The following is a 26,795-nucleotide window of genomic DNA, read 5'->3' as shown; positions in this document are numbered from 1 at the left end:
CCAGTTTCGGTCATAATCAGGGGGATATACAATCAAACGTCCAGATATTAGCAACATGGATTAAAGCTATCTATTCATACCAACTTCTGAAAATTGAAATTGAAACATTCTTATAACAATTTGGCAATATTTTTAATGAAGTTGAAGAAGCACAGACTTCTTCAACTTTTGAAAGTACTTTTGAAAAAAATTTGTCAATATTTTTAATGAAGTTGAAGAAGCACAGACAACAGACCTGGCAATTATAGTAGTAGGTATATGCCCTAAAGAAACTGTTGCTCTTGGGCACAAGTACATATAACAATGTTTGTGGTAACATCGTTACTGATAGCTATCTTGCTACCAATAGTTGAATACATATATGATGTATTATACTAGGTAATGCATACTATATATAATATGCAATATTATAGAAACATTATATATTATAGAAATATATTATATAATCTGAATATAATATTAAATATCAACATTAATATAAAATGTTAATATATAATTATACAATATCCATATGTTAATATGGATAAATTCAAAAGCAATGTTGAAGAAAAAAACTTACAAAATGATACAGAATGATGCCAAAATTTATAAAGTATTAAAATATAAAGTTTCTATATACATCAAGAAAAATACGTGTATTAAAATATAAAACACATTATGCAAAAATCAGTAGGAAATTCAGAATAATAATTAATTCTTTAAATATAGTGGTAAAGATAGCCTTAGGAAAAGGTATACAGAGAACTTATCTTCATAAGATTCTATTTTTTTAAGGAAAGAAAATATAGCAAAATGTTAAAATATGGATATATCTTTATTCATTATTATTCTCAGAATTTTAAAAATATTTTCTAAAATATTAAGGAAAAAAGAATTTTAAAAGTCTAATTAAAATGAACTCTTAAAAGTTCAGTTCAACCCTCTTGGTAAAAAAAAAAAATACCAGAAAGAAAGAGAATAAATGAATGTTTGATTAATTTTTACAATATGCAAACACTCTTTGTGCTATTATAAACTCTTCAAAACCTTTTTCATTAATTCACACCATGTACTTCAGCCTTTTGTATTATTAATCCCAGCATATGATTATAGATTAGTCAGTAACTTTAGTTTCTCACAAGCTTAATTACCCAGCAAATCTCCATCCTTTGTATTGTTTTGCCTTATATTGGCTGAAGAGTTTCTTTAAATCATTTCCTGCAGTTCTGCTTACAACTAAAATTTCATACCTGGGGTTAGCTGATATTTATTAAGGTTAATACACCTTTATAGTTACAACACAATTCTAAGGTACTGGGTCCTATCTGAGACCACACCTCTTATGTGTAGCTGCCATTTCTTCCATTACTATTTTTCCATCTTATGATATGAAATGATAATAGAACCCTGCTGCATGGACCTGTTAGAAAAACATGAAATACATATTAAACTGTTACAAGGGAAGAAAGAGATATACAGCTTTCTAGAAAAAAAAATCAGAAGTACAGGAAACTAGTATCTGTTACTGTGACAATTAAGACTTATATAAGTGACTTTGTAACAGCTTCCTAATACAATGACTTGTCTTATGTCATCACTGGTGACATTAACAAACGGGATTTGTGCATACTGTACTAGGAAATGTATCAATATGTGGGAAATCTATGTAACTCAGAGAATCAGTATCTTCCAAATGGCCAATATATGACATTATGATATAATGCATGGGTAAAGGATTTATTCAAAGTATAAGACAGGGGGCTGGGGATGTGGCTCATGCGGTAGCACACTCGCCTAGCATGTGTGCGGCCCGGGTTCGATCCTCAGCAGCACCACATACCAACAAAGATGTTGTGTCTGCCGAGAACTAAGAAAAAATAAATAAATGTTAAAAAAAAAAAGTATAAGACAGCTAGGTATGGTGATATACACTTATAATCCCAGGGAGTTAGGAGGTTGAAGCAAGAGGATCATGAGTTTGAGGCCAGCCTCAACAACTTAGTAAGACCCTCAACACCTTAATGAGACTCAAGACAAATAATAAAAAGGGCTGGAGATGTACGTCACTGGTCAAGTGCCCCTGGGTTTGATCCCCAGTATCAAAAAACATACAAAATAGACCAAAAGATTTTAAAGACTCAATGTATAATTTCATTTTACAGTAACATAATTCTAGCTAATTGTGAAGTAAAATAAGGAAGAAATTTTTAACTGTGCCAACAACCAAACTTTAGATTATGAACTTTGGGGCTTTTTTTATTTATTTATTTATTTTTTTAGAAAAAGGCATTCTCAAACAGGATATTTTTGAGTCCACAACAATTGTAACACTCTTCTGGAACAACATAATGTGATAGAAGGAAGAGAACCACAGAGGAAACATGAGCAAGTTTATGGGGCAAGATGATAATCAATGGAGAAGATAGGAAATGCCAGTAGAATAGAGAGGTGTCTGGGGGATTGGCATCCCTGATGAAATGGGATATCATATAGAGAAAGAATGTAATGGATGAGAGAAGGATAAATACCAAGAAAATGCTAAGGTACAAAAATGAGGTGGGGGGAATTTAGGCACACTGCCTTCAGTGGTACCTGTCATCATCCTGTGGCACTGGTAACGGAATGCAGCACTACCCCACACCACCACCTGTAAACAGCCACTCAGCACTCCATTTATACCAATACACACTATCCCATTACCACTGTTTTTTTATCCTCTTCCTTTTTCTCTATATTTCAGTTCCTCACCAAATCATTACTCTAAGAGACCACAAATTTCTGTCTCCAGCCAACACTTGTTCTGAAAAATCAATAAGCAAAGAAGGCAGTAGGATATATTACAAAGTATCCCCCTATGTTCTTTTAGGCTTAGATTGTAAGGGCCAGTTACTTTTATAGAACCCAAGAGGAAACCCTTGTCACAGGAACTAGTTCTGTATGAAACCATATCTACCTAAAACTGCCTTTGCCACTCCCGAAGGACAATGTTAAAAAGGGATAGCAAGGAATATATAAATATATATGTGCCTACCAAAAGTCAGTGCCTATAAAGAGAAAAACGGAGTAGAAACATTTAATAAAGCTGCTGTCATATTCTGTATAAGCCAGCAACAAATCACCTCTAATACTGAAAGTATGCAATAAACATGTAAGTATTAGCTCAGTACAGCTATCAAAGGTATATTTATCAAATATAATTATCTTCTTATGTTTAAACACTTATCAATATTCTTAATATTTTTATAAACAGAATTCCACCATCTATCAAATTTTAAAATAATACAATACATTATAGGCTATTTTAAAGTTAATCTTAATCCAGAGGTGTATTTATAACATTTCAAGTAAATCAATATCTTTGAAAGATATTTGAAATTTTTCTGCTATCAATCTCTTGTCTCATTAGTTTTATTTGACAGAGAACCTAACAGGACATAACTTTTTTAACAGCAAGTAGAGATTTCTGAATTGCTTCCACTGAAACCTAGCCCCAGGCCACTGAAAACTATCAGAACTAATGTCAGAATTGACTTCAGAAAGGCTTATCAGGAATTCCCTCATTAAGAGGTTATCTGCTGTTGAATATTTTTATCTTCATGTTGGGAAAAATAAAACTTTCTGCAACACAAAATAATTCTCTTCTTTGAAATCAAAGGGAAAGTACCATCCTCCACAATTCCAGTATATAAATAAAAGAAACAGATCTAAAAAGCTATCAGTTTGGGGACAGAAGCACTCAGGATATGTGGTGGAATGAAACGTGTCTAGAATGGGAGTACTTAACTTGATGAAGCCAACACTACTTCTATCCATTTGAATCAAGAGATTAGGTTAAAAAATCAAAATGGTCCTTACAAGAAAAAAAATTCATTTATTAAGAAAAAATTATCAAAAGTTCTTAAATTTGTAATTATCTCCCCCAAACCAGGAAATACTGGAATCCGAGCAGGAGAACCACAGTAACTACCAGATGGCCAAGGCCAACACAATCCATTTATCAGCTCTCTCAAGTATGTGTTAGAAGCAGAGGAGGACTAGGGAACAAGTTCATAAAAATATCTTTTCCGAAAAACTGACCACATTCTGGAGAAATTCTCTGAGTTCTGCATGAGATTTCTTCCGTTAGGCAACAATAACATTTGTGCCACTGAAACTTTGTCCAAAATGCATCAGTATTCTATAGTTTCTTGCAGAAGGAATAACTATGATTAAACACAGCCTTTGTTCTTGGAAATATCAATTTTAAGAGATGTAACAAGGGTTCTCAACCCTCTCAAGTGAAAGGTATTTTAATATGTTGTTAAAAATAATATATATAAATATAAGGGATAATATAATTTATACCCTTTCTTGAAAGGTGTTTCTTTTTGAGAAAGAAATCAAGAAATTCTAGCAATACTACTTTTTTTAACCACCTGCTATTATTGTAATAGTAACCATACTAACAATGTACCACTCTGCTAATAATCTGAAACCCTTAAGTACTTCTACTCAGTCATCTTTGTTACAAAGTAACTTCTATCTACAATGATTACACATGCATTCTAATGGGAACACTAATACTTCTTAAAAATCATTTACAGTACTTTTTTAAAAAAAATCTACTGATTTAAAAATCCTTAGTTTTCTTTTAAAATGAAATACTGAGACTATTTTTAAAAAATTAACAACTACTCAACCATGGGACAGAAACCTAAGTCACATTAGCTCAGTGTATGAAAATCACAGTAAGGTGATTAAGATAACTCCCTCCTCTTACAGTCAAGATCCCTCTTGGTGTCCAGAAAGAATGTGCTACAGCTATTTCAAATGTGATCAAACTACCTCACTCTATCCCCATATTCCACCATCTACTTTCACCTTTCTAGGATAGTATGTGGTTTAAGTGTTCAACTTATTGGGAATGATGCCAACAAATTGGAATTAGTAAAGAATTTCCAGGAAATTTTTGAATACACTGAAATATTCCATTAGTAAACACAGGCTTGTCCATTTTAAAGACAAATGTTTGGTAAAGTTCAATTAGAAGCATCCTTTCGTTTTTTATGGAAAATGATTCTAAACTCTGTCTAAATACCTAGGAAATGTTATTTAGAGAAATGCTTAGAAAAAGTCCAAGCATGAAGAACTGAAGATTACATAAGCTTTGGTAAAACTCTCTGTGCTACATTTTCTCAGCTCTTAGATATAATTCAAAAAAAGACCCTGGACAGTATGGCAAGGGCTAGCATACGGTTTATTTTCAGCTTTATGTAACAACAGGGATTTGCAAGCTTTCAGAAATTCCCAACTATACCCACAGAAGATCTCTTTGGACTTAACTAAATAGAAAACAAACAATAATGAGTTGCTGAGGTGACAGGGTCTTTATTTGTTATGATGGCATAGAAAAAGAAATGTGTACCTAGGGCATTTGTTTTAATCATGAAAATGGAGCTGCTAGTATTAGCATTCTTCATCACTGGATTATTTCTACAACCAGCTTAATTAATCTGAAGGACAGCTTCTTGCCTTGTAAATAATCCATTTCTTCAGTTAACAAATACCTGATGAGGTCTGATATGAACTCAAACATTAGAAAGGTCTGCTGCCCCTAGACTACACAGGAATTTGAGGACTAAAGAGATTTAAAAGAGAAGAAATACAGAAGGCAGAGCAACAAGATTAAATACTTATTTTAACCTTATTTTAAGACAATTTTGATGATAGCATTAATAAATTCTAAAGGTTTGTATAATTCAAAAAATTAAATAATTAAACATGATATTTATCTTGTATCAGGAAAGAAATGCGTGACAATGCTGGTTCTGTTTTACAGGAATCTTTAGGCTAAAGTGGTAGTATATTCACTTAATGTTCACTTAATCATATTTTTTTTCACAAATATTTATTAACCACCATGAAAGTTTTAGGTCCTATGACAAGTTCTGAAGATTTAGTAATGCTATAACACCTGCGCTCATAGACCTTTAAATTTAATGAGTAGGCATGAGACAAAGAGAAAGAGTAACCACACACTAACATTAACAAGTATGTAATTACAAACTAACATGTGATCTCAAGGAAGGAAGTGCTAAGAAACCTGCCTTTGGCTTGTGGTTACTGAGGAAAGGGGATAAAGAAAAAGTTCTATGAAAATGATATTACTGGGGTTGATAGCTAAATAATGGGTCTAAGTTAACGAACAGGGAGTGAGATCTGACAAAGGCAACAAAATGTGCAGAAGCCTTATGGTATGTGTAGGAGAGCATTATAGCTTGGATCTGAATGTTCCCCAAAGGCCCATGTATTAAGGCTTGGCCACTAGCCTGTGATGCTACTGAGAAGAGGTGGAACCTTTTAGATGTGGCATAGAAGAAGGAAGCTAGGTCATTGCAGGTGTGCCATTGAAGGGGACCCTGAACCTTTTTTCTCTCTTTCTTGCTTCCTGGCCACCATGAGGGGAGCTGCTTCCTTTGTCCTGTGTTCTCATTATGATGTAATGTGCCATACAGGCCCAAAAGCAACAAGTCAAGCCACCATGAACTGAAACCTCTAAGACTACAGGCAAAAAATAGCCTTTCCTCCTTTTAATTTTCTCACATATATTGTCACAGCAACACAAAGTTAACTACCACAGTTTTATGGTTTCGATATGTGGTGTCTTCCAAAAGCTCATGGGTAAGACAAGGAAAGAATGTTCAGAGGTTAAAGGACTAGATTATAAAAACTACAACCTAATCAGTGGCTTAATCAACTTGAATAATTAAGTGGATAGTACCTATAGGGAGTGGCTGGAGGAAGTAGGTCACTGGGACTTTATATTTTGTCTGTGATAAGTGGAGTGCACATGCTCCCCATCCCACCCACCCCCACCCTGCCCTTCCTGGTTATCATATCCTGAGCTGCTTTCCTCTACCATGCTCTTCTGTCTGATGTTCTACCTCACCTCAGACTCAGAGCTATGGAGTTTTGAGTGACCATGAACTGAACTTCTGTAACTGTGAATCAAAATAAACCTTTCTTCCTCTAAGTTGTTCTTGTCAGATCACAAAGGTAAAAATGCTTATATACACACTTATGGGCAGGGTGGAAGAGGGGAGGAGGTCAAGAAATGATCAATAAAAAAGAACACCCAATGAAGCCAAAATGTAGACAATAAAGTGGGAGATATTTTCAGATGAATCTGAAAAGGACATCCCACCTGAAGTCCTTATATGGCAAAGACACTTAATGAGACTGTCAGTGGTCATATAAGTAGATTCAGTATTAGTAGAGTTGTAGTTATACTGTTAATAAGCGAAATTTCTATGTAAATTAGAAAAATGTTATTAGGTTAGGAAGAAAGAGAAGAGACTGAAAGTAGGCAAGCCTTTAGATGAAGTCAAACCATACATGGACTGAGAAGCACGCAAGATTCAAGAGATTTCCCCAAGGTCTACACACTGTCATCAGGTCTTGGGCCACATGAAGTAAAGCCAACTCTAAAGCTCCCAAATTAAGCAAGAGCAATGTTACTTAACAAGTAGAGAAAACAGGTGAAAGAATGAAGTATTCAAGCAAAAGAGAATTTCAAGTTGCTTTGAGCAACAAAACCATTTTCAAGACAATAGGACCACAAAGAGAATTTCAAGGAGTTAGTTTAACAAATAAATGCAACTAGAATCTGTAACAATAATGGAATACAAAGGAATCCTGTCAGTTGCAAATGAAAAATGCTTGCTCCCAACAGCTCATTTAGACTAAAATATTTAAGACATATTGTTAGTTCAAGGATCACACTGTTCCACTAAGCCAATGGGTAGTATGTCTTGTCTTTCATTTCACTTTAGTAAATGAAAATAAGTAATCTTGAAAAAGAGAGGGTTGCAAAATGGCATTTCAATAAAGGAAGAATGGAAATTGAAACCTACCTGGCTTTTTTTTTTTAAAGAATGTTGTCAATAGATACTGATTTAATAGAGATACTCTGAAAAGACTTTAATCAACAATATACTTAATATTTGAACACAGCTAAACAAGTAAATGTGTACATGTATATATACACATTTATACACACACACACACACACTCACACAAACAAAAATATCTATAATATTGAAACCAAGAATTATTCAAATATTCTATCAGCAATCAGTTTACTGGGTCTATCTCCGCACATACTTAATAAGTGATAAAATGTCACACTGATATTTTTTTCATTTTTCAAATGGCTGAGGTAAATTATTCCAATATTTTATATTATTATGTTTCCTACTACTATAGTTAATGCAGGAGTGCTTAATGAACTTTACTTCATACTTTCTAAAACATGGAAATAACCCAACATGGAAAAAACCAAACAGCAAAAGCTTATCTTACTCAAACTTAGTCTTCACTCCTAACCACCACAAATCTTTGATTCTTCCAAACCACTCAGCTTTCCCTCATCTAAGTATTTGTAAAGGCTTTTCTCCAAATATTTACCAAGAAAAACAACTCCTAATCACCATCAGCTCTTGCTGAATGCTATCTCCCCAGAGAGACCGCTCACTTGGCTCATTCTAAAGTAGGCTGCAACCTCCCTCGTAATGCATCCTTTTTTTCCCTCATACCAGTTGTCAACTTAGTATGCTTATTTTTTTAATCTGTCTTTCCCAACACAGCAAAAGTCCCATGAGGGAAAATATTCATGTCTATTTATCCACCAGGAACAACACATATTGTAGGAGCTTAGTAAATATTTGTTCACTGGAAGAGAATAAATGAATGATGACTGAGTAGTTGAAGTAAAATAAAGACAGAAAAATATGAGTAAATATGTATTATAATCTTTTTTCTCTCTTTTTAAATTTTTAATTGATTTTTAAAAAATAAATGACAGCAGAATCCATTACATTGGGAACATACTTTATATACAACCAGAGATATGAAAAATTATATTGTATATATGTGTATTATAATCTTTATAAAAAGGTGTAAGTGTAGGCACTCCAAAAAAAAAAACCAAAACACTCTTCTGAGGGTTTCTCAAGGAATATCATATGATACAACTGTCAAGTATAATAATTTTTTCTATATGGAATACTGCCAAATTGTAGTGTACTATCAAGGAAGTCAATCTGAATTTATCTAGCAAGTCAATATTAACCGTAAGATAGTTCTCAAAAGTGTTTTAGAAAACATTTCTCAAAAATAAAAACTACACCAAACAAAATTACTTTCACATACACAATCAGTATCACAAATGAGAAAAAGAAATGACACATCCATATCAATGTTTATAACAGCCTGACTCACAATAGCTAAACTATGGAACCAATGTAGGTACCCTTTAATAGATGAGTGGATAAGGAAAATGTGATATATATACACAATGGAAGTAAAAGAATAAAGAAGTCTTAAAGAAGAATAAAATTATGGCATTTGCTGGTGAATGGATGGAGCTGGAGAATATCATGCTAAATAAAATAAGTCAATGTCAAAAAAATCCATATGTGTATGCAAATTCACAATAAAGAGTACAGGTAGAGAAGAATAGAGGTACTTTGGATTAGAAAAAGGGAAATTAAGGGAATGGGAATAGGAAAGATAATAACATGAATCAGATATTACTATCGTATACACATGTATAATTATATAACCAATGACATTCTTCATCATGTATAACCAGAAGAATTATACTTCACATATGTATAATATGTCAAAATATATTCTATTATGATATATAACTAATGACTACAAATAAAAAATTAAAATAAAATAAATGATCAATAAATGTGGAATAGATGAATAAATATTAAGTATTTACACAACTACTTCATTCACTTTTTTAAGTGTAAATGAGTAGCATAAATTTAAACATGATAATTCAACAAAAAATATCCTTTCATAAACTTTATATAGGATTAAGAATACAGAATTTTTGCCAGTATTTTTATATCTATGGTCCTAGGAGCAGTTCTTAATGTATCAACAAAGAATCTTCAGTTTAAAGAAAAAAGGTCAATAAAATGAGCAATACATCTCACAGAAATGTATACGCTTTTCATAATTAATCCACCATACTGACTCATTTGGGCGGGAATTTGAAAAAAGGAAGGAAAGTCATTTAGTCATGTGAACTCACAATCCATAACCTACTGAGAGACCAGGACAGTGTAAAACTATGTAGGCCAGTCCTCAAGTCTACTGGGTCTGGCTCAGAAATTTTGAATTTTCTAATTCAATACATTCATTTATTATTTATGTTAGCCCACCTTAAATTAGATTTTTCAACTTTTAAATGAAAAGAAAACAGACCAACAGCAAATACTAAGAAGTTCTAAACCACTCTTCTCACTTGTAGTCATCGGTTACTCCTCCATTACATACTACAGAAGAACTTCAGAATGACAGATCACAACTGGAAAATAGGATTAGGTCATTCACTCTATAGTATATCCCCATATATAATAGGAAATCTAAACTCTATAACTTATCCCTATTACCTTTACATGCTCACCTGTTACTTCCAATTCATACCCCTGTGTAAGTCAACAATTTTGAATATTTACGTTTTCTATGAGCCTAGAATTTCCTTCTCAACTCCTTGGGAAAGGAGTTCCCTTACCAGCTTATACTAATAGAGCTTTGCTGTGCTTTAAAAGCATTACGCTTATAACTCAATCATAGAACATAATTTACTCTGCTGCAACTTCTGTCTTGCCAGGCAGCAAACCACTCCCATTAGGGTAACCAACTTCACGACAAAAATCTCTCTTATTTCTTTATTCCCGTTGAAAATAATGAACCTAACTCATCTTTAATGATCAGTAACTGCTAGATGAAAGTACTTTTTATACACTGAAAATAAATTTCATTAAATGAAGACAAATAAGTTAACCGATGAGGTTTTACAATTTTTTTTCAATTGTAGTTGGACACAATACCTTTATTTATTTGTTTATTTATTTGTTTTTATGTAGTGCTGAGGATCAAACCCAGTGCTTCGCATGTGCAAGGTGAGTACTCTACCACTGAGCCCACAATCGCAGGCCAAAGTTAGCCAATTTTTAAAATAAGTAATTTCCTTTTATAATAATAAGAAATATAAACTCTAATGTTCAAAGCAAAGCTTATCATTCTAAATAATTGATCTTGTATAATTGCTTGGCTGATTTGTATGTAAAAAGAAAATGGGATCTCATTATAAAATTCCAAATCTTAATACCTTAAAATTTATAAAATGTGATCTCATTTAAAAAATTCCAAATCAAATACCTTAAAATCTCCTTTGTAATAGCATTTGATCCAAAATATTCTCCGATATTCAAACAAAATCAGAATTTGGGAAAATAAGCAAATGAAATCAGAGGTATTTGATCAATTCAATTTATGATCATTTCACTGAGATGACTAAGAAAAAAATTACAAATAATTATTTTATTCAGGATGCAAAAAATGTTTCCAAAATGTGAATTTTACACTTGAAAAATAAAGATTCATAAAAATATGTTTGATCAGTGTCAGAACAAACATTTATTGATGTTTGGTGCCAGCACTGATAGCATGAACTTAGATAACAGAAGACAGTTCTTCTGAAATCCATATTTAACTTCTATAAAATAGATTAAAAAGTAACCAGCCAATATTCTGACTATTTGACATAATTAGAAAATAATACCTAATAAAGTTTAAATGTTAAAATTCAGGAATTCCAAATATAGCATATAATTTTTATACATCAATTGCTTTGCAGCACCATATTGAAAATTAAATATTATGCTTACTCAGTAACTAAAATTTCTCTCCATAGGCAGAATTATTTGGGGAAACTAAGAAGGATAAATTATCCACTAATTAGTGACTTTAATATAATAGGATTGGAGTACTCATATAATTAGTGCTATAAATTTCCAAGTATTGCTTTATTTACATTCAACAAATTATAATGAGTTTTCATTTTCATTCAATTCAAAACATTTTTTTTCATTTGTTTCCGATTTCTTCTTTAATGTGAGTAATTTGTAGAAGTATTATTTTATTTTCAAATATGTTGGAATTTTCAAGGTATTTGTTATTGATTCCTAATTTAATTCCATTAAACCGCAAAAGTATGTTGGTATGATGCACAACCTTTTTATTATATTGGGTCTTATTTTACATCCAGAATATAGTCGATCCTGGTAATTTCCTATGTGCTTGAAAAGAATATGTTTTTTACTGTGTTGGATAGAGTATTATGTAAATGTCAGTTATACCATATGAAAAGCGTTCAAATCTTCCACATGCTTATTGATATATGGAAATTTTACCATCTCCAGTGATCTTTCTTCCTTTCTATAGTCTGTTTCTATCTGATAACATTTTTTTGTCTGAAGTACTTTTTTAAACATTTCATTCACCACAGCATGCCAGTGATTAATTGCTTCAACTTTACTATGCATAAGCAAATTTTCATTTTATCTTTATTTTGGAAAGATAATTTCACATTGGTAGTTTCTCTGTTTTAATACTTTTATTAATAGCTTTATTTTATTCATTGATATTTATGTGGTGCTGAGGATTGAACCCAGAGCCTCACACTAGGCAAGCACTCTACCATTGAGCCACAACCCAGCCCCTCTCTTTTAATACTTTAAAAATGTTATTTCCTTGTATCTGTATTATATTATTCCCAGTTTTTAAAAAAAATCTCTTGCCATCTTGTTTCTCTTTACTTTATATGTCTCTTATCTGAATTTTTAAAGTATTCTCCTTATCAGCAGTATTAAGCAATTTGATTATGAAATACCTTGGTATCATTTTCTTGGCCTCTGAGTTTGTTGGATCTGAGTTTATAGTTTTAATTATTTTTTCTCTCTTTCCGACTATTTTTTGAAATATTTATGTCTTAACTCATCTTTCTTCTCTTCCTCCTCCTCCACTTACACTTCAATTATATATATACTGAGCCACTGGAAATTGTCTCACAGATCACTGATATACTTTTTACTAATTTTTCTCTCTGTGGTTCATTTGGGTAATTTCTATAAATAACTATACTTTCCAGCTCTTGATCTTTTCTTATGGAGTGTACACTGCTTTATACCCATGAACTTTTCAGCTTAGACACTGTTATTTATCTCTAGAAGTTAGATTTGTATATTTTTCATATCTTTAATATTTATACTTAGTATATTTAATCTTTACTTTCTTGAACAGATGAAAGGTAATAGTAACTCTTTTGATACACCTATCATTCGTATGTACTACTTCTATGATTTGTGTCATTTCTAGACATTTTTGTTTTATTAGTTTTCTACTCATTTGAATCATGGTTTCCTGTGTATTTACATAACTAATAATTTTTATTAGATTTTAAACATTATGAACTTAACCTTTTGAAGAACTAGATATTCTTGTGTTCTTAGCATTCCTAAGCTTTGTTTGGAAAACAGTTAAGTTACTTGGCAACAGTTACTCATATAGAAGTTTGCTTTCAAGCTTTATTAGAAAGAACTGAAGCAACTTCAAATCTAGGCCTGAATTTGTTTCATTGCTAGGACAGTGGTCTGACTATGAAAGGACTTTATTAATTATGAAGGTTTTCCATTTTCTGGCTGATATAAACACAAATTATTCTGTGAATTCTGAGGATTGTTCCCTGTGTTCCTTTTGAGATAATTAAGGTGTCAGCCATCTATAGTTTCCTGATGTGCTGATTGATACAGAGCAAAAGTATCTAAGGTAGATTTCTTTAAATCTTTATAGTTTTTGTTTCTATATATTTCTCTAAATCTTGTACTCTGTCCTGCAAACTTTAACTACCAGACCTCCCCAGACTCCCAATTCAGTTATGTGAACCCTGGGAAGCTGCTAAGTTTCACATGGGTTTTCTTTCCTGTGCCAAGGCCTGGAAAATCTCTATTGGCAGTAAGCTGGTACAATTATAGGGCTTAGTTCATTTTTCCATTCTTAAGTAATCACAGTTTTAGCTGCAATTTATCAAATGTGTGAAAACTAATCTTTCACATGTGTACTTGTTCATTTTAGTTATTTTGAGGCAGAAATATAAATCTAGTCCATGTAATTCCATCTAGGCTGAAATATTCTAATACAATTAAATGGACATTCTCTGGTCATAGAAAATAAGAATCTACAACACCAAAGTTTCTGAAAGAATTTATAAAAATTTAAAAACAGACAAAGGAAAGAAGATATAATTCACAAAATAAGTTAAAAAATATCTTATTTGAAGAATTTAATATTTCTATACCCAAGAACAATGTCTGCCACATAGTGCTCCTAAAATAAATGATAAGTATTGAGTGAATATACCTTAAAAGTACCTCAAAATTTCTTATTTTGATACTATTCAAAATTACAAAGGGTAACTCATTTAAAGAAATTGGAAAAAAAGAAACAATCCTATCCTAAGCCTTAAGAACTGAATAATCTGAGCTCATTTCAGTAGCACATATACTAAAATTGGACTAATACAAAGAAGATTTGCACGGCCTCTTAACAAGGATGACACACAAATTCGTGTGGAATTCCATACTTTTTTTAGAAACTGATATCTTATAAAAATCTTTCCTAAAATTATTTATTATGACTTGTCCCAATTGACTGGAAAATTCTTTTCTTTTTCAGTTTTATGATTAGCACAGCACATTCACTGATTCAATATTTTAACTTACTCTGAAGTAAGACACACAACAAAAAGATATAGAAGGAAGGTTTTAGAGTGATAATGACTCCATGGAAGGTAAAATATCAATGTGTGAAAATTATTTAAATATAAGTAAACAAATAGAGTATAAATATATTTAAATAATTCATAACAGTGTATGAAAAAGTCAAGATTTTGCAACTAGACCGAGTTTAGGTCCAAATTTTGCCAGTTAGCAGCTATAAAACCTTGAGTAAGTTCCTTAAATTCTTTAAAATTTTTACAACTGTATAATAGGCACAAGAAAACTATCTTTCAAATTAATCTGAAAATGCATGTAATACACTTAATATAACTGTAGTAATAATAGTTTTCTTTATGGGGATAGAGAATTTACAGAATATCAAGATACCCATCAGCTAGCCTACAGGTAAATGTCACAATGCTTACAGTAACAGTAACCTTCCAATGCCTCTGGAAATCATTAAAATGATTTATAAATCATAAAATGGTCTGACTAGACAATTATATATTGGGGCAGGGGAGTGAGGGAGAGAAATCAGCTGTCTCATGTGTAAATTTGGACTAATTCCAGGTCTATACCAACTGGAACTTCAATGACTGGTTCAAATTCACATTCTGATCAACATTATCCTATGCCAAATTTATTAATCAAGCTACATCTATGAGTAAATACACTTATTTTCCCTGGAATCATCTCCCTGACTTATTTTCTTTACACAAATGTCATCTATAAAAGTCAGTACTCTCAGAACTCAAAAATCTGTAGTCAGTCTCTAAGGCACTAATTTCTATAAAGCCTTATTTATGCTAATTAACATCATACCACTGTCCACTGTTAATTTTCACAAACATTGAGTATAATTTGAATCTCATGTTCTCATACATAATAACAAAACAAATATGAAATTTGCAAGAATTATGAACACCTACTTGGCTGAATTCATCACATTTACCAAAATCTATAAAAACAAAAATAATACTCTTAAGGCAAAGGTTTTAAATTTAGGTCCACTAGTCTCTGATAGAAAACAGACAAATGCCTAACACGGAATATCAGCCTGATAAGACCACCTCTTTTACAATCTCTTTATCTCTGGTGATCCTTTATGAAATCCAGAAAACTTAATCTTCTCCCACATTTTTTCAACTGCTTATGTTTTTACTGTCAAATTCCAATAATTTGGCAAAAAGATGAGAGTTATAGCCACTAGAAAAAATGGAGTGGAAAAAAAGAAGTCAAATCAACTGATTTTATTTCAATAGTCTGTTAAATCTGCACAATGAGTAAGCCTAACTGTTCTTACTAAATGTAATTAAGTAGTATTTTGTAACTTCTGCTATTAAAAAAGGGATCTTGTATATAATAAAACACCTTTTGTCTTTAAAGAAGAGTGATAGAATTAGTTATTAATAGTTACTAATAATTTGGGATTACCATCTTATTTTCACAGTAATCAATGTTTTAAAATTGACAATAAATGGACTTCCCCCTTAGTACAATCAAATTTCAATTCAAATAAAGTTTTTGTAGTGACTGTTAAGGAAACAAAGTGCATCAATAATACAGAATGTTTCCTTAAGGATGCACTTTTCCTGCTATGTTTTCATTTCTCCTAGTCACAAATCAATGTTACACTAGGCTATAATTAACAGCCACTTGCCAATTTCACTTAACTAACTGAAACTCATCATTCCTTCAAAATCCATTCTTCTAGCAAGAATAATTTAATAACTTGACTTATTTAAGTTTCTGGTTTGATTCAGATAACAATCTAACCATGAATTGGAAAGCATATTACACATGGGGGGGAAGATATTTTATTAGCATTACATCTGTTTTCAATATAGCCAATTTTTAAAGAAAGGAAGAAACTGCAATCAATTATTAGATACATATTCACACCTGTTGTCTGTCATGTTTCAAACCCCTTAGGCATGAGCTTTAGTCAAGGCAAATAAAATGAAGAAGGACCAGCTGCAAAATTGGATTTTGTTCTCAAATGGTAATTAAAAGGAAGAATTGTATCATGTGTTGTATACCTACACTCCCATTATTTCATGTTGGGGATGGTTCCATTTTTTTTTTTTTTTAAAGATCTGTGATACTGTCAACTCTATTATAAGGGATAGCTTTTATAAGTGAGGCTATTGACCCAATTTGCATTGGTAGTCTGTCCAATTACCTTGTTACATTTCTCCCTGAAGCATAATAATCAAATGTTGGAAAAATTAAACAAAATTATTTTCATTCTAATCCCAATATTTAAGTCTCTGCTACATTGTCCTCCTCAAGTCAAGCCCTATATCTTAGAAAGACAAAGATGTTACGAACACAAAATACTTTCAAAATTCAAACCACAGAGACCTAAAACTACATGTGGTACAATAATTCTAAATGAGCATTCTGAACACAGGAAAATCCTACAGTATTGTGATCAAACTATTCCTTAAAACACTTCACAGTAATTGATGTTTTTAGGTCCTGACTGTACAAATACTAAATTCGTATTTGCCTTTTGTTTTCCAAAAACTATTTATAAAATATGCTTTTGAGTTATAACAAGATTGTATGTATCTTAAATATATACAAATACATTCCAAATCACTATAGGTGTGACTCATTTGCAGAAAATATAATATATATTAATTCAAAATTAAAAATAAACTTGGCCAAAAAACCCACTTTAAAAAAATTTACTACTCTTTCATATTATGAGTCGAATATAAAATATTATTTTCTTTGTAAAAACTTAAATTCTACCCATGACAACAAGTAACAGGTAAAGATGAAGATGCATAAGTTTTGAAACTTGTTTCAGTCAGCAATATTGCTGCTGTGACTATAAGAGCCGAACAGAATAATTGTAGAGAAGGAAAAGTCTCTTTGAGGGCTCACAGTTTCAGAGGTCCATAGAAGACTGGCTTCATTCCTCGGGGCTCAAGATGAAGCAGAACATTATGGCTGAATAATGGGAAGAGGAAGGTGGCTCACATGACGATCAGAAAGCCAAGAGACAGACTCCACTTGGCAGATAAAAAATATATACCCGAAAGCCACACCCCAATTCCCACCTCCTCCAGCCACATGTTACCACTTGACTCAGTTAATCCCTATTAGGGGATTATTTCACTGATTGGTTAAGACTCTTATAATTCAATCACTTCTCCTCTGAACCTTCTTGAATTATCTTACATGTCAGTTTTTGGGGACAACTCACATCCAAACCATAACATTCCACCCCTGGCCCCCAAAAGTTCACAACCATCTCACAATGAAAAATATATTTTGTCCATTTCCAAGAGTCCTCATAGTCTCAAGAGTTCCAAGATTGCTCAAAATTTAAGTCCAAAGTCTTCTCTGAGGCTCAAGGCAATCTCACATTGAGAGCTCCTGTAAAATTAAAAGCAACTTACAAGTATACAATATATAAAGGTACAAGTAAATATTTCCATTCACAAAGATAGGGGCATAGAAAAAAGGATGGGATCAAAGCACAACCAAAATCCAGCTGGGCAAACAAATCCTGTAGTTCTCTGTTTGGCATCTGGAGCACATGGCATACTATCCTCTCCAAAGGGCTTCTGTAGAACTAGATAGAAAACCAATGCATATTCAGGTTCTACAACTTAGCTATATGATTTTGAGGTCATTCAACAATTCTATGTATTAACATATCTAAGCTGTAAAAATGGATATAGTATTTACCTCAAATTAAAGGTAAAAAGTATCAAAAGTAAAAGAAAGCCTAAAAAATTAAAGTTAAACTAACCTATTTGACAAGGACAAACTTGTGCTTCAAATGATCTTTTTCATTTATCAATATAGTATAAATGACCACAAAAATTATTTTAATCAAGGAAACAAAATGCTACTTGTTATGAATTTTTAACTTAAGTTCTATAGGTTGAGCCAAATGTATGTTATGCTTTAATTATTATTTTAATACTATAAGTATCAAGTATAATTTTATACTTATACAGTTGAATGCAGCCGGGTGCAGGGGCGAGCGCTTGTAATCTCAGAGGCTCCAGAGGCTGAGACAGGAGGATCAAGAGTTCCAAGCTAGCCTCAGCAAAAATGAGATGCTAAGCAACTCAGTAAGTCCCTGTCTCTAAATAAAAAATAAAAAATAAGGCTGGAGATGTGGCTCAGTGGTTGAGTGCCCCTTAATTCAATCCCCAGTACCGAAATAAATAAATAAATAAAAGTTGAAAGCTTTTCCAGTCAAGGAAGAAAATACCATATTTTCAATGTCTTCAGAAGATTTATGGAACTGAATAATGTGAAACAAAATGAAGTAAATTCACTTAAGGAAATAAAACAAAAATTTCACTGTAAATGAAAAGAGGTATTTGCAGGTATTGGTAAGGAAGTTGCAGCCTCTAGAAAAACATGTTGTTAAATTTTAAGATGTACTCACATTATATGTGAAAATATGATTCTCCTGTCCCAACCATGGAATGCTCTACATCTATGAAATAGATTTTCTTTCCAGATCATGAAGAATATTTATTGAGAAGGCTGTGTATCATAAAGCTGATTTTTTTAAACGGAGAATAAAATGAAAACAATAGTTCAGAAAATAGAATATGAGTTTCCCTTACCATAAACTTTTGCTGAATATGCTTTAGGAAATAGAGACAGCAACAATAGAGCAGAACAAGGACAGGTGTGTGTTCTCAGTGATCAATCAGTTCTGCAATAAATCAGTCCCTTTTAGAGGAAGATTTTAAGGCACAGCTGAAGTGTATCAGCTGGGAGAGAGAATCCAATCTCTTCCAAGTTTATTTATGACAAAGCACTCTTAACTGAAGTCCAATTTGTTTGTGGAATTGCAGTCATACTGATTCAACTAAACAATAAATGAATCTGCCTTTCATAGTTCCAACTCTAGAGCATAAAAGAAAACAAAAGGGACTTCATCATAATAATACTTCACAATCCAGGGATGCAGTGAAAGGAACAGTGGGAAGGCAGATTTTGGAGTGGTAAAAAAAAATCCCATGGGCTACAAAACACAATTCATTAACCAGAACCACCCGTGTAGTTTTTGCATCAGAGGTATTTCTCCTAGTGAGCCATTTATATCACACAATGAGCCTGCTGGGAGCTTTTTTTACAATCCCTATTCATTCTGCAGGCCTCATGTAGAAAATTCTGGACATACTTAGATGACCATTCTAAATGTTCCTCAAACTCAAATCAAAGCCTATGGCACAACTAGATTATGATACTGACCAACAGAGAAAATTTTGAGAAACTACAAGCAGAAGCACGTTGTAATGTCCAGAAAGGAAAATGAAACCTATAAATATTCCTCCACTAATTAAGTTTTTTTAACTTCAACATACAATTATTTTTCATAATAATTACATTATTTAGAAATAATCTATTGCCTAGTATTAGATAACTAGTACTTCTTAATTTGCTACATGTACTAAACTATATCTTATTGGGAACAAACAGGAAAACTTAACATTTCTTTCTGTCACATACTAAATTTCTCTTTGTGCACTTTTCTTGTGACCCAATTAGGTGAAGGTAAAAATATTCTTATGAAAAAAAAATGACTTATTCTTTTTTTACCTTAAAAAGTGACCCTCTTCAGAAGAAACAACAGGAATTTTTTTTACAAATATGGCATAATGTTGCCTTTTTCACTGGTCATTTGATCATTCAAGAAACATTTATTATTCTGAAAACAAATTATTCATTTGTTAGATATTGATTTATGAAATATTTATTATGCTGAAAGTATTCTCTATCATCAGTAATTTTTCATCTAAATATTCTTTTAGAATTAAGAGTTGAGAACTGAATCACTCTGGCAGGAAGGCACACTGTACTGTTAAATTCCCACATTGTCAAAGGTGATATTTTTACAGGGTTTAGTAATATCCACAACAATAGCTCTTATAGTTCTTCTTCTATTGGGCCATAATCACATAAAGTAGAGTTACTGCTTTAGAAAATAAAAATAATCAATTTAATATTACTATTTCTTATTGTTCTTAACTAAATATTTACAAACTGATCCTAAGAATTCTTTGGGGGAAATAGTTATATTTTTATTGATCTTTTTTTTTTTTTTCAGGAGTGTACTGGAGATTGAACCTACTGAGCTACATCCCCAGACTTTTTTTGTTTTGTTTTGTTTATTTCTCACTAAATTGCTTAGGGCCTCCCTAAGTTGCTGAGGTTGGCTGACCCTCCTGCTACAGCCTCCAGGGTGGCTAGGAATACAGGCACACACCCACTGTGCCCAGCTCTACTGAATTTCTTTCTTAAGCCTAAAAATGTAACAACACTGCTCTGTAGCTCCTTCTTCATTAATTTTATGCCTTAATATGAGAACCTGTCTGAAGACCAATATAGTAAACTGTCCTCTAACAAAACATTCTCTTATCTGTGAAAACTATAATGTACACAGAAAAGATAAATACAATTTGCTTTAAATAAGTGAGAAGGGAACATTTCTGAAACTGTTATCAATCACCATTTCTTAAAATAGATAATGGAGGATTATGAAGACGAACATCTTTTCTATTCAAAACCCACATGAAAGATTCTTTCCCTTGGTTGTGGGTTCAAATAAAGCATATGGTACATATGAAAGGAAGACATAGGCAACCAAAAAGTGGGAACAAATTCAAGGAGTGTGTGTGTGTGTGTGTGTGTGTGTGGTGTATGTGCACACACACCCATACAAATGTTTATGTGTCTGTTCTGGTTATTTATTAGAAATATATCAATGGAAAAAGTTTTAAATGAGTGTATAAACTCAGACCTAGCAAATACAAATGTAAGTTATTATGGGAAATAAATAAGTACCCTAACTAATATCATAAGTATACTTAAAATAGCTGTCATATGATTTCAAAAGAGAAACTACAGTGGATATAATCACTGGAAAAAGAAAAGAAGCCAGTAATAATTTGAAATGGAAGACAGGGGAGGAAAGAATAGAAATCTCTAATGAGCATGATTCTAATGTTACATTAGGCTTGAAGCCAACTCTAAATTGGGGTTTTTGAGTGTGTAAATTAAAATTCTATTTTTGAGAACCTTTTAGGGGTCTATTGGTGATTAGTAACACTGGCACAAAATATGGATAATTATTCAGAGATTTTTTTTATATCATTTCAGATGCATGAACTTATTTTTCAAGACTCAAACATTAGAAAATAGAATTTCTATCAAGTTTTACTGGTCACTAAATTTAAAAAATCACTAGGTTGCAAGATTTACTATGTCAATATTCATAAACTAATATTTAGTTAATATCTATGTGAAATGATCTCTTTAAAATTAAAAATAATATAATGTGATCTATAAAACTTTCATATTTTACTAACATTGCCTGGTCTTCCTATTATTTCTATAAATGTTCCAATTTCTATCATAAATAGAAAATGAGGTAAGAAAAAAGAATATGGAGAGGCTTATTGTAATTCAAAACATTCATAATTTGGGGGCTTTGGGGGACAGTTGAGAGCAGGTGGAAGAATCTGTGTCATTCCTTCACTGAAATCAACAAGGTTAGTGAAGTTAGAATTAGACAAGTAGTCAGTATAGATAGGTAAATCAAGTCAGGTCCCACCAAGGAGGCCAGTTAAAGTCTGGGAAGTTGGAAACTGCACACTGAGGGATTGAAATGCCCTCAGAACCCTTCCTGCACCCTTATCTAGATAACCTGCCCTGCTCCAACCTGTTGCCAAGGTAAACTGTCCCAGGAATTGTCCCTCTCCTACAAGGAGTTATAAAAGTTGTTAATTATGCCCCCTTCTTACCCATATCATCCCACCTTGGCCCCTCTAGCCCATCTGCTTCTCACCTTTGGGTCATTCCACCAAGCATCTCCTGGGCCTAAATGCAGGAAGGAGAGAGAAAAGGGCAAGAGAGCAGGAGAACAAATGAAGGCTAGGACATATAAAAAGGCAGAATACTCTCACTTCTTGGGATACCAGGATACCCGCTATGGCTCGCCTCTCCCTCTTGGAAGAAGTCTATGTTATCCCTCTTTATATTAACCCTGCTTTATATGCTTGTCTCAGCATGCTTCTCTAATGTTATTCTTCAACATGTAAAGAAGCAGGACTTGTCACCTGTAAATGGCAGTATCAGTAGAACAGCACTCCAGCCAACAGACCATGCAGGGCTCAGAGATGAGATGTAGCTGGGTGAAATTCTGTTTGGTTGCAGAAGTTGCCAATAAAAAAGACCTTGAGGGGAAAGGCCAAGCCAAGATCATGCAAAAGATACACCAAAAATCTAGGAGGGAATCCATTAGAAGGGTTGAAATTAGGTGAGTCTACAGTATGTGTTTCAGAATGATAAGATGAAATGATTGTTGTCAAGTTTGTTATTAAAGGATTATAAAATACTTATCAGTGTGTGTTAAGGCTCTCAAAACCTGTTCCTTACAACCTGATATATAAAACCAGAGAATTGCTTAGGCAAAGATTCACATAGGAAAATGCTTATGACAATCAGACAAATTATATAAGTAAGTGAATAAGCCCAGGGGAGTCTATGCAAACTAAGGAAGACAATGAAAACTCAGCCCAGAAAGCTCCCATCAGCACAGCCTGATCTAAAAATTTACAATAGACAAAAATAGATTCTTCAATGAAATATATATTCATTTTTTTCAATAACAATAAGCACATGGAAGTTTTCCACAATACTAAAATGCCAAACAAAATATTTGTGGAAAAGAAGAAATAAAAATGGCCCCCCAAAAAATAAGGCCAACAGATATATGAAAAAATAGTCAGCATCCTTGGCAACTAGGGAAATACAAATCAAAACTACATTGAGATTTAATCTTACTCCAGTTAGAATGGCAAGCAACAACCATACAAATAATAATAAATGCTGGTAAGGATGTGGAGGCAAAGGTATACTTGCACAATTGGTGGGACTGCAAATTAGTACAACCAATTATGTAAAGCAGTATGGAGATTCTTCAAAAGAATAGGAATATAATCATCATATGACCCAATTATCCTACTCCTCAGTATTTATCCAAAAGAACTAAAATAAGCATATATGGGATACAGCCATATCAATATTTATAGCAGTACAACTAACAATAGCCAAGATATGGAACCAGCCCAGGTACCTGTCAACAGATGAATGGGTTAAGAAAAATGTGGTGCACACGTGCACACACAAACATACACATGCACATATACATACATATTCATGTAAGTATATATACATACATATATACATATATGTATACACACATAGGAAATTTTACTAGCCATAAAGAAGAATAAAATTATGGCAGTTTTCAGGTAAATGGATAGAATTTGAGAACATTATGCTAAGTGAAAAAAAGCCTGCCTTAGAAAATCGAGGGTGGGATATTTTATCTCATATGCAGAAGCTAGAGCAAAGTAAGGGAAAAAGAGGAGGGGGATCAGATTCATAAGGACAAAGGGAAGATCAAGAGTAGAAGAAGGAGATTGAGAGGGAGGAGGAATGGGAAAAAGAACAAAGCATTACAGAATTAATTTGATAAAATTATACTATATACATATATACATATACAACAGTGAACTTCACCTTCTTGTAAATCCACAAAGCACTGACTAAACAATAAATAAATAAATAGAAGAAGATCAGTAGATGAGTGGGAATAGGGGAGGGAGAGGGGGAGAGGAGTAAAGAAGGCACCAGGGACTGAAATGGCACAAATTGAATTCTATGTATGTATGTCAAAATGAACACAACTGTTATGTAATTAGAATGCACTAATAAAAGTATTTAAATTTTTTGTGGAAATAATCTAACTCTGCAGATTGCAAAGGCATTGAAAACTGATCTTCACAAGACATAGATTCTAGGCATCAATTTGCCTCTTATTAGAGCCAGGAATCCTACCCCACACACTACCAAAATAACTTCATTGAATGACTTCTTTGTTACAAAGGCCTTAAGAACTCTGCTTTAGTAGTTTAGATGGTTTAAAAAAGTGAATATTAATTATTAATTAATTATTTAGTATTGTGAAAAATTAATTATCATTTATGCAGACATTTATTTTTTATCTCTTGCTTTCCTCATCTCAAATAATGGTCCCAAGCACTCTGGAATTATCATAAAATCTTTGAATATATGCAAATTTACAAAGGAGAATATTTATAAAAATGGGCCATAACAAATGTGGAACTTTTTGCTTGCACTTATCAATCTCTCATCTGGTAAACAGAAATGAACACAGGAGTGCTATTTCATGGATGAAAAACTCTTCTGAAATAGAATGTTTCACAACTTAATCCTGTACTCAAAGTAAACTCATACTGTCATAATACCTAATACCTAGTTTACTGGATAAATGATGAACCCAATATATCAACATTATATAGGCAAAAACAAAAATTCAAGTTACATAAGGTTCTTATCTAGTATATAGATTACTTTTAGACAAAATCTTTAGCTCTTTATCACTGATAATTATATAACTATCAAACATAATTCAAGTAACATAATACAGAATTTTAAAAAATCATCCATTGTTCCATACCCAGATATAACCACTTTACATTTAATCAGTATTCCATAATATACCAAGTAGTTATGAACTGATACAACTGCCCAATTACCTAGTAATTCTACCACCAAGCCAACCCAACTATTATAACCACAAACACCAGTATATTTTTAAAAATATTTCTTCCCAGAGCATTCAAAATGGAAACCAATTGTGAGAGACTAATTTTTCTTCTAAAAAGGACTAAGGTGGGGCTGGGTTGTGGCTCAGTGGTAGAGCACTTGCCTAGCGCATGTGGAACCCTGGGTTGGATCCTTAGTACCACATTAAAAAAAAAATGAATAAACAAATAAAGGTATTGTGTCCATTTACAACTAAAAAAATATTTTTTAAAAAAGGACTAAGGTAGGGTAAAAAATTAAATTAAAATTACAATTAAAAATTAAATTAAAATTAAAAATAGGTAGAAAGGGGACATAAAGAAAGGACAAGAAAATAAAATTTTGATCTGAGCATCTATAGATATTTCTAGGCCTGTCACTCCTTAAACCAGTGTCTTTCCCAGGAGACTCACTCCCAAGTTTCTGGGATATCTGTAAACCTACCTGATGCACTGATAATTAGCACACCAATAAATAAATTTTAAAAAAAAAGATGTTAAGAAAATATAATGGAGACCACATCAAACTAAAGATCCTAAGAATGACCAGTACCATAAATCATTTTATAATCACTAGCCTGATGTCATCCTTAATACCTTCCCATACCCAAACCTCACCAAGTTTCCTTTAAAAGAGGAGCCAGGAATCACCAAAATGCTTCTCTCACTCTCAAGAAGGTGTTTCTAAATAAATATGTGCCTGTACTGACACATGTTAAAATTCCTTTTCATCAGTAGAACAAGGACCCCAATTATCCTAAATCAAGTTCCAATGTCTCTCTGGGAACTTGGAACACTCTTCCGGAAATATCTCTCCTCCCATGACAGGATTACAAATATCACTGATAAGAAAACCAATGAAACACAACCACAAGTTGAATGTCATCTTCAATATGAAGCTAGAATGCATTCTCAATTATATTATAAGCACAATATTGACAAACAATTCTGAACACAGAATTTGAAAATGTCAGAGTACAAAACAAAAGAATGGTGGGAGAGGCAAAGAGAGAAAGAAGGGTAATGACCTTATACTTTACAAAGAATCTCTGCACTTAAAATGATTCATGATATGCATTCTTTACAGAGAAGTTTACCCTAATAATAACAATGATAATATTATATAAAAGTTTTCCTAATTATGGGCTATAATAAATATTATCATTAATTATGTCATTCTATTATTTCATTATTATTATATGTAATCAATACATATATATGATTTTACTCCCATAAACCATGTGAGTTATAGACAAGGAAAACAAGGCTCAAGAATTTAAGTGATCTTCTAGGATCCAAAAGATATATGAGCCAGAGATGGATGAGGAAAGACTTGACCTGAAGTCTATTCATTTCAAATGCCATGCTTTGGTTAACACAAAGAATGTTCAGAGCAAAGAATCCTTTAAAAATTATTGCCTAAACCAAAAGATTTGACTAAATATTAGAGTTTATAAAAAGGATATCCATCTACACACTGCTTCTAACCACATAATAACTCCCATATACTAGCTTACTCTATATTTCAATGTTCAAA

The 26,795-nt window shown here is 32.4% G+C and overlaps 1 protein-coding gene and 1 non-coding gene across 4 annotated transcripts in view; one reads left to right on the top strand and one right to left on the bottom strand.

The window, feature by feature from the left end:
• Immp2l (inner mitochondrial membrane peptidase subunit 2) overlaps positions 1–26,795 on the bottom strand; it is an 868,756-nt gene that overhangs the window by 545,174 nt on the left and 296,787 nt on the right. The window lies entirely within an intron of this gene.
• Positions 14,359–14,465, top strand: LOC120892065 (U6 spliceosomal RNA). Its single transcript, XR_005736736.1, has one exon. It is a non-coding gene; the product is annotated as a U6 spliceosomal RNA (small nuclear RNA).

The sequence above is a fragment of the Ictidomys tridecemlineatus genome, chromosome 2 (assembly GCF_052094955.1).
Source record: "Ictidomys tridecemlineatus isolate mIctTri1 chromosome 2, mIctTri1.hap1, whole genome shotgun sequence".
In the NCBI taxonomy this organism is placed as follows: Eukaryota; Metazoa; Chordata; class Mammalia; order Rodentia; family Sciuridae; genus Ictidomys; species Ictidomys tridecemlineatus.
Note: the sequence above shows the minus strand (reverse complement) of the source record. Positions and strands in the feature narration are given on the sequence as shown.